Source organism: Triticum aestivum, chromosome 5A, assembly GCF_018294505.1.
Source record: "Triticum aestivum cultivar Chinese Spring chromosome 5A, IWGSC CS RefSeq v2.1, whole genome shotgun sequence".
In the NCBI taxonomy this organism is placed as follows: domain Eukaryota; kingdom Viridiplantae; phylum Streptophyta; class Magnoliopsida; order Poales; family Poaceae; genus Triticum; species Triticum aestivum.
Genome location: NC_057806.1, coordinates 476,503,994 through 476,513,502, shown reverse-complemented (window position 1 = coordinate 476,513,502; position 9,509 = coordinate 476,503,994). Strand labels below are relative to the sequence as shown.

At 50.5% G+C, this 9,509-nt stretch overlaps 1 pseudogene; it reads left to right on the top strand.

Annotated features, from left to right (window-relative positions):
• The first annotated feature begins 8,042 nt into the window (after window positions 1-8,042).
• On the top strand, window positions 8,043-8,154 carry LOC123109296 (uncharacterized; annotated as a pseudogene).
• Window positions 8,155-9,509: the final 1,355 nt, after the last annotated feature.

Below are 9,509 nucleotides of genomic sequence, written 5' to 3'. Positions count from 1 at the left end.
CCATAACAAAAACCACATGATCTCATGTTCAATGCATATTTCTGAATTAGAACAATTGTTTAATCAACTATGTCTTTCTCGTATTTATGTGGCAATGCACAGGCATTCGGTTAGTATTAGGTAGATATAGAGATAGATATAAGATATGTAATGCAATGCAATCTCCCTCCATGCAATATTCATATTCCTAGCTTTTAGTGATGACAATTATTAATTGACTGAGAACGTAGTGGCTACACCCATGTTCGGTGCACCCCATGATGAATGGTAAAATCAAAACAAATATATAAAAAACCCGAAACTTCGTGGCATTGATTATGAACAAATGTCATAGGTGCTTGCAAAGTTTGGTGGCCAAATAACATCAAATTATCTCCGTAAAAATGAAATACAAATTCTTCTCAAATAGTGCACATACATTTGAGGAGACAAATTCAGAGCTCCTCGGATGTCATTTGGCCACCAAATTTTGCAGGTACCTTAAATTTTTTGCCATAATAGAAACTACAATGTTTCAGACTTTTTATTTGTTTTGATATGCTGTTGGTCATGGGTGTAGTGTGGGTGCATCCACCCTGGGTATAGAAAAAACATCCTCTGATTGATTCTGATGCATGGCAACATTTGATCCACAAATAACTTTGGTACAGTGTTGTTTACACAATGTAATTAAAATGTTGCTCGGCTGGTAGCAAATCCATTATTTTATTCAAACTAGTACCACAAAACTAAGCCATACTATGCTAGTTAGTGAACGAGGGGGCACCCCTCAACATAAACTCCTGGTTCGGTAGGGCATGTGGCTAGAGGGCAATGATCAGAGACAGACGAACCCCACCCGTTGATGCCATTGATGCCTCGCATCTGAAGAACCAACATCGTCAATAACGCCATTGCAGCAATGCCGGTGTCCATGGCGACGGAGAAGAGTAAGCTGTACCTTGCCCACAACTCTTTGCATCTTCGGAAGATGATGTAGTTAAAAATGAATCCCAACACAAACCAACATATGTAGTTAACTGCTCTAGCTGGAGGCATTTGGGCCCCTAGCATGAAGAGAACTGGCACGCGGATGAGCTTGATCCACTTCTTTTCGGGGAACCGACGAGCAAGGATCCAGAAAGGTATTGGCGCAATAATGCCGATCAAGAAGAAATAAACCAACTTTGAGTACACACCTTTAAAGAACATTTGCCTCGGTCCAATAAGACCCCAAACAACCATTTCGTTGTAAATCATTCTGGTACTGGGGCATGTCCATGGACTTCCTCTGGGCAATAGCTCCGTGCGGCACAAATCTTTGATAGTAGAAAATAACCACCATGTCACTACAAAGTCTGAGGTGGTTGCCAGGAACGTACCAATGACCTGTCCAAAAAATTTAGGTAGACAAAACTGAGTAAGATACCAAATAATATACTCAAAGGCACAATCCATGGGCTTAAAACTAAAAATGGCCTTGTAGACTCAATAGTTAGATAGACATGCAACTTCTATTTACTCATTATGTAGCCTTTCTTTGAGCTGTCGGACATAAAAACTCTGTTGTTTAGAAAGTTTAAATAGTCAGCTATAGCGGTTTGAGCAGGGGATCGTAAAATGGTGTTCTTGTAGAATTGTCCGGTAAAGTTATGAAATAGCCGGCTATAGCTGTTTTGGAGGACTACCGCTATTTGGCATATGCCACTATTTAAAACTATGGTTTTATATCCAAATTCAATTAATACTTGAATAAAGCAGGGAACCATCTATCTCTCACGAAAACCATCTCTACCTCCATATTGCCCATGTTATCCCCAATAGTACTGACTGTAAAGAAAATTATGGTTAGCATGTTGTTTTACATTTGGTGTTTTAATAGCCCTGGTGAGATATAAGCCGAACATTTGGTATGTCACATAATGCATTTTTTAAAACCACGGATTGCACATGGTTAGTCAAAATTGTGTGAGGTGTCGCCGCATACAATTCAACATAAGTAAATGTGTGCGGTATGCTCCAAGGCAGATAGCCGTTTATAATTAATGACCGGACCAACACACTTAGTTATTTTTAGGGGCAAAGGGACTTAATTTATTCAAAGTTTAACATAGTTGGATACATGAAAAAATGGTGGGAGTCCCAAACCACACATACATGCCGACCAAACTCAAGCGAGGAAGAAGCCTTTCCGCACACATGAGCTTCACCATTCGCTTCCCGGTGCTCAAAGCGGAACACCACGTCAGTGAACTCCTTCCCGTGGTACATTTCTTCAAGGATCACAAAACACGCCTAATGAATCAGAAAGTTAATCAATTTATTGGCGACACGTATAGCAGACATTCTTTCCATGAATGCCACAAAGACTAGTCATAGCCATGGAGCGTAACAACTCATGAACAACATATTCTACGAATGATCCATAAAGGGACAAAACACATACACAATAGAGAACTATTCAAACGATGTTCGTTGGGAACTGTCGAGAAATAATTATATTTGTGGTAATTTGTGTTTAACTTGTACATTACATATTAAGGATGCTAGAATCCCCGCCTCCTCGAGTTCGTCAAGGACTAAGAGGGCCTCAGTGAAGTCCGTTTCCCGGTGGCATGCTCCGGGGCTGTCTTCGTGCCGTCCGATCTACCCGGAAGGTGTATGTCCGGGCGACCCGCCTCGGCTGTCTATGACGGGGTGGATAGCGGGGTTCACGCGAGGCCACCGCTATTAGAGCATCTCCAGCCGCGCCTCCAGAAAGGCCTTCGTTTTTTTCGCGCCGGCGCTAAAAAATCGGCCCAGTCGTGCCCCCAGGAGCCCGATTTTCGCCGGCCTGGGCCGAATTTAGCGCCGGCGGACCCAGATCGAACCCGGTGCGCTGGGGGGCGCTTGGGGGCGCCGGGGCAAGCGGTTTTGGCGCGAAAGAGCCGCGGGCACGCCGCATCAGCGACACCGCGCGTCATCTTTCCCGAACGCCTCAGTTTTCCACGGGGAATCAATGACAAGGCTGCCGCCGGTCAGCCTTACCAGTGATTCCTCACGGGCGGTGCGTTCACGGGGCGGCGCACCGACGCCTCCCCTCCCTCGCACGCGTACACACGGGACAGCGCCGCTATATAAGCCGGTGGCCTCCCTCGCCTCTGGCTACACCAGCCACACCCGTCCTAGCCCGCCCTCTACCTCTCCCGAGCGCCGCCGCCGAGCCCTGCCTCTCCCGAGCGCCGCCGCCGAGCCCTCCCTCCCTCTCCCGATGGCCGAGCGGTTCCCCGGCGATGAGGCCGCGGCCAACGGCTTTGGCCGCCGATCGCTCCGCGACATGAGTCTTGGCTCCTGTCCCAGGCGAACATCCCGGCGCCGCCGGAGATGCGCGCCGGGCCGACGGGCTGGAAGCTCAGCAACGGGGGAGTGCCCATTCCCCCGTTGCCCGACGCCGTGGCCAAACCCGGGTACTTCGCCGAGGAGGTCAACGTCGTGCGCGCCTCCCTCACTGCCGCCCAACTCTCCCTCGCCCAGTACGCCGCCGACAACCATGCGGCTTGGGCGGCGTACTTCGAGCGCCGTCAGCAGCAGCGGCTGGCGTCCACCAATGGCGCGGCGGTCGTCGGCGGCATGAAGAACAGCGAGGGGCGCCGCCTGTGGTGGGGCGTCCCCGGCCGCACACTCGAGGGCGTGCTAACGCACCTCGAGGGCGGCAACAACCCGCCGTTGGCGTACCCCCCGGCGAGGGCGGCCGCCACGGCCACGGCTCACAGCCGACGCGACGGGCAATGGTTGCCCAGGAGGTTCGGCGCCTCCTCTTCTTCCTCCTCATCACGCTCTTCTTCGCACTCCTCCGGCTCTCCGGCGTTGCTCGGCGTCAAGGCCGAGCCCGCGGCGGAGACGCCGCTCGGACGACGCACTCGCAGCGCCGGCATCGTCATCAACGAGGGCGGTCGGCGTGCCTCCTCGTCGGCTCCTCCTCCGCACTTCGTCAAGCCCAAGAAGGAGTCGGGGCTCGCATCGGTGAAGACGGAGCCGGGCCTCCTCCCCGCGGTGAAGACGGAGCACGGCGGCGACGTCGAGCTCGACGACGATGCGGCCCTGGAATGGGCGTGCGCCGACTCCCTGAAGATGGCGAGGGAGCGCCAGTGCGCTGCCCTACAGCGCTTCGCACCGCGCCGCCGGGGCCGCGACGAAGGAGGCGTCATCGTCATCGAAGACAGCGACGACGACGACGCGCCATCGCCACCAGCCTGCGTTGGCGACGCCGGTCAGGGGTCCACCAGGGACGGCCACGTCAAGGAGGAGAAGGCCGACGACGGCGGCGACGACGGCGACTACTCGGTGTTCAGCCAGTTTCTTTTTTAATTAGTTATCTATTTTGCTATGTAATGAAAATTCGCGAACATGTCTAGTATATGCCCAAGTTTGCCGAAATTTAGTCGTATTTAGTCGAACTTCGTCAAACTTTGCCGAAATTTGCTATACTTTTTTTTAATCGTGCCTGGGGCGGCCCTGGGATCGGCGGCTGAGGACCAACTCGCCCCCAGACTCATTTTTTGCGTCGACTCACCTTCAGGCGACGATTTTAGACGCACCCCTGAGGACCAACGGCTAGAGAGGCTCTTAGACCGCCAGACGGGCATGCTCGCGAGCGACCCCCGCACGTTGCCTTGCGTGCGATGCCATGGCCGGACCTTCCTATAGGCGTTCCCACCCCGTGTCAGGCTGGTCCAGTCTCGAGAGACGAGGCGTGCGTCTTGCCCGCCTGCGCCCACTCGCGCGGGGCCCTGCTACGTCTTCGCCCTTGCCAGGCTGCTTAGCTCACGCGAAGAGGGCACATGCGTGCGTCTAGCTTGGGGACTTTGAATTGCATTGCATGCCCGGCCTCGTAAGCCATGTGCGCACATCGGTTCTGGTGCCTCTGATGGGCTACTTCGCTCGAGCAAATATGGGCCCACACGTGCTTGACTCGGATGGTGCACCCATCTGGGCAGGTGTAGTTCTATTTGAGCGAGGCACTACCATGTGCCCACCTCTGTGTGGCCGTCTTGTGCGAGTCGAGTTGTGCCAAGTGGGGGTGCTTCATGGGCATTTCCATCCTTTCATTAAGACAGTTGCGTTGAGTCCTCTTTGAACATTATCGCTAGCGTCAAGCCCGACCTTGAGATGGACATTCTCCAGCGCGACGGCAATACAACGTCAGTGCGTGGAAGAGGTCGTCACAATGAAGGCCGACGAGGGTGGCTGGCATTCATTTCTCAGGTTTGATGCGTTTTCTCTTTGTTTTTCCCGTTGTCATCTTGCTTCTTTCGATGATATTTTTTGTTCTTCTGCCCACGGTGGTGTTTGTGTTTTTTTCTTACATCCTCTTGGTTGCAGCTTCTCTTATTGCTTGTTTGTTCTTCCTTTGCGCCCGTCCTTAGCCTTACCTGCCGCTTTTGGACGTGAAGATCTTCTTTTCTAATGGCCTTGGCTTCTTGAAGACTCTATTCGAGTGAGAGGATCATGCTGGATGGCACAACGAGCCTGGAGGAAAACGTGGCCGACATCGAGCAGACAATTGAATGTCAGCATCGAGCAGGTTTAGCAGCTTATTGGCTCGCGTCGTCCATGCAGGAGGTTTGCCCAACGAGCAACCATATGCCTTGTAAAACTGTGTGAGGTGAATGTTATGGTTGGATATGGCCTTCTTTTTGTGTATTTTTTATTATTCAGTTTATTATATGATCCCGTGTATATGTCGGGCTATTGTTGGTCGGCGGCTGTAACTCAGTTGTTGTGTTTGTCTGCCCCGGCTATGCTCCTTCGTCCGAGTACATGATGTGTGTTCGTCTGACTTTGTCGTTGGGGTGTATCTAGGTGTTTTGGTGTGCTTATGATCTAGAGTTATCATTCATTACAATGTTGGCATGTAGTGTTGTGAGTGTTGGTTTCTTTATGTCCAATGGACCACCGGATTCAATACGCTTTGGCATTGCAAAACTTCCTTGGGCTCATGAGTTGTTATGCTTGCGCCCCACGTCTCGTGTAGTTACATGTGACAGGGGTAATTGGGCTTGCTGGGCAAGGCAGGTGTTACTCTTCTCGCTTGACCCGCGCCCATTGTGTGCGTCTGTACCCAGGGTGTCTCGCTGCCCCGACAACTTCTGCCTTCGTTGTTAGCCGGGTGCACACACCAATGGTGTACGTGCAAGGAAATGCCTGGGTACACGACAACCGAGGTGATCAGTCGGCATGGGCTTCCCGGTATAGATTGGTATAGATATACAAGCCCGCGGTTGAACCGACTAAGATCATCGGGGTAAAGGAGCTGACTCTAGTTGAGTTGTCCTTCCAGTCGGCAACTCGCACAAAGATATTCCATGTTCATCCCAATGGTTCCCCAAAATGGTCAAGATTGTTGACAATCTTAACCTAAGTAGTAAAGCGAGCTCATCAGCTTCCTTTGTGAGAATTAAGATATCTTTGCATGTCGGTTGATCCTATCATGGGCTCACGCGCTATAGCGATGCAGGTAGGCATGGAAGAGGTAAGGGGGAGCTTGTTCCTGCCGAGTAAGGCAGGCGTAACCCATCCCATTTCACACACACCTACCTTGTACACGTGTGCCCATCTAGCGCCACTGTCCGGTTAACTTCTGGCTTGATTGTTTTCTACGTATACATGCCAGGGGGAGCACCTAGTGTTTGACATCTGGGTGCAAATAAAGGAGGCACCAAAAAGATCAAGCCATTAGCCGGGGACACGACAAGAGGGGTGACTAGTTGGTGTGCGGTAGCATGATACTCCCTTCGTTTGTTTTTAGTCTGCATATAAGATTTAGTCAAGGTCAAACTTTGTCAATTTTGACTAAGTTTATAGGAAAAAATATTAAGATTTACAATATGAAATCAAGATTGTTAGATGCATCATGAAATTAATTTTCATAACATATAGCTTTAGTATTGTAGATGTTGTTATTTTTTTTAATAAAGTTGGTCAAATTTTATAAAACTTGACTTTGACCAAATCTTATATGCAAACTAAAAAGAAATGGTGGGAGTACATAGCAAAAGGGGCACCTTATCCTAATTGTAGTTGTTGTTCGTTGGTAAGCGCCTGTGACAGCAATAAAATGGGCAAGCAAAGCCCCTTCACATTCGAGCAAGTCCAGCGGCTGAAACATTGCATGGTACATTCATCGATCTTGACCAACCACTTCACAAGGTTGATTTTGAAACTCAGAGGAGGAGCCCTAGAACACCTCGCTCGGCCAGACCGTGACACTAAAAGGCCGGGCATATGCGATCGCTTGACTCGTCTTTGTTAAAGTATGTATTATAGGATGTATACGGTGTACATATAAACCGTATACATGTGTGGGCGTGTGCGTGTTGTATTCAGGTAGTTAGGATATATTTAGGTTGATCTCTATCCCTTGTATAGATTATGACTTGGAGATCAATCCTACAACAACCTAACTACCTAAACCCTGTAATCTCCTGTGTCTATAAATAACACGCAACGCGTCCCTGCTAAGGCATACGCTTAACCCATCTTTATATGGTATTCAGAGCCTCTCCTCTACGCACATCTCCTGCGCCGCCAAAACCCCTTGCGCCGCCATGTCTTCCTCAAGCTCCACCGCAGCCGCCCCATCCGTGCTCATCCCCATCGCTGAGAAACTCCATCGCTCCAACTTCAACGTCTGGCGTGCGCAGGCTCTGGCCATGATCCGTGGCGCTCAGCTGGTCACCTACCTCGATCCAGAGAGGGAGGAACCGGCGCCCAAGCTGTCGGACAAAGACGGCAAGGTCAGCGATGTGCCGAACCCGGCATATGAGATCGACAAGGCTCGAGACTCTCAGGTTCTGAGTTTTCTTTTCAATTCCATCTCACCCCCTGTGATGGTTCAGATCGCAACATGCACCACGACGTCAACAGCATGGACTGCAATCACGGAGATCTTCATCTCCCAGACGCAGGCGGCCATCGTCAATACGAGGATAGCCCTCTCCACCACCAAGAAGGGAAACTCCACCATCGCTGAGTATCTTGGCCGCATGAAGGCCCTTGGTGATGAGATGGCTGCCATCGGCAAGCCGCTCGCGGACGATGATATGGTGTCGTATATCCTTGTTGACTTGGATTTTGACTACATGTCCTTCGTCTCCTCCATCTGCGCCAGGACCGTCCCCATCAAGCCCAACGAGCTCTGCGCGCAAGTCATACTCTTCGAGAGCCGCCTCACCATGTTCGAGGGTGGCAACTCGTCGTCCCACTCATCCGCGAACGTCGCCTCCCGTGGTGGTCGCGGTGGCTTCTCTCGCGGAGGAGGCCGTGGCAGGAACGGAGGCGGCCGTGGTCACGGTGGTTGCCGTGGCAATGGAGGCAACGGCGGCCGCGGGAACGGTCACGGTGGGCGTGGCCAAGGAGGCGGCGGACGAGATGAGCTCCCTGAGGTGTTCTGCCAGATCTGCAAGAAGCCGAACCACACCGCCATAGAGTGCTACAGGCGCTTCGACATCGCATTCACCAAGGAGAAGAGTGCGAGCGCCGTGTCCAACTCCTCCTACGGCGTCGACACCAATTGGTACGTTGACACAGGCGCCATAGATCACATCACCGGAGAGCTCGACAAGCTCACCATGAGGGAGAGATACAACGGCCATGATCAAGTGAACATGCCCAACGGAGCAGGTATGAAAATTACTCATATTGGTCAAGCATATGTTCGTACTCCCACTCGTAATCTTCATCTAAAAGATGTCATTTATTCACCTAAAGCCACAAAAAATCTTGTTTCTGCTCATCGTTTATCTCAAGACAATAATGTGTTTCTTGAAACTCACCCTCGTTTCTTCTTCATTAAGGACAAGGCAACGAGGAGCACCCTCCTCCGCGGTAGGTGTAGATCCGGCCTCTACCCCCTATCATCAGCTTCTTTAGGCCCGGGCAGGCATGCTTTTGGTGCCACCAAGATCTCTCCGTCAAGGTGGCACGATCGACTAGGTCATCCGTCTTTGAAAATCGTTCAGCATGTTCTTAGCAAGAACCAAATTCCTTTTTCAGTTCATGAGTTGAATAAAGAGGGGGTGTGTGATGCATGCCAACAAGGCAAAAGTCACCAACTTCCCTATCCACATTCTAGTAGTTTTCCGAATGCTCCTTTAGAGCTTATTTATTCTGATGTATGGGGACCTGCCCGTGATTCAATCAATAAAAAGAATTATTATGTGAGCTTTATTGATGATTTCAGTAAATTTACGTGGATGTTTCTTCTTAAGCATAGGCCAAAGGTCTTTAAAGTGTTTCATGAATTTCAAGCACTTGTAGAAAGACTCTTTGATCGCAAAATCATCACCATGCAAACCGACTGGGGTGTTGGGGAACGTAGCAGAAATTCAAAATTTTCCTATGTGTCACCAAGATCTATCTATGGAGAGACCAGCAACGAGTAGAAAGAGAGTGCATCTACATACCCTTGTAGATCGCTAAGCGGAAGCGTTCAAGTGAACGGGGTTGATGGAGTCGTACTCGTCGTGATTCAAATCACCGATGATCCTAGT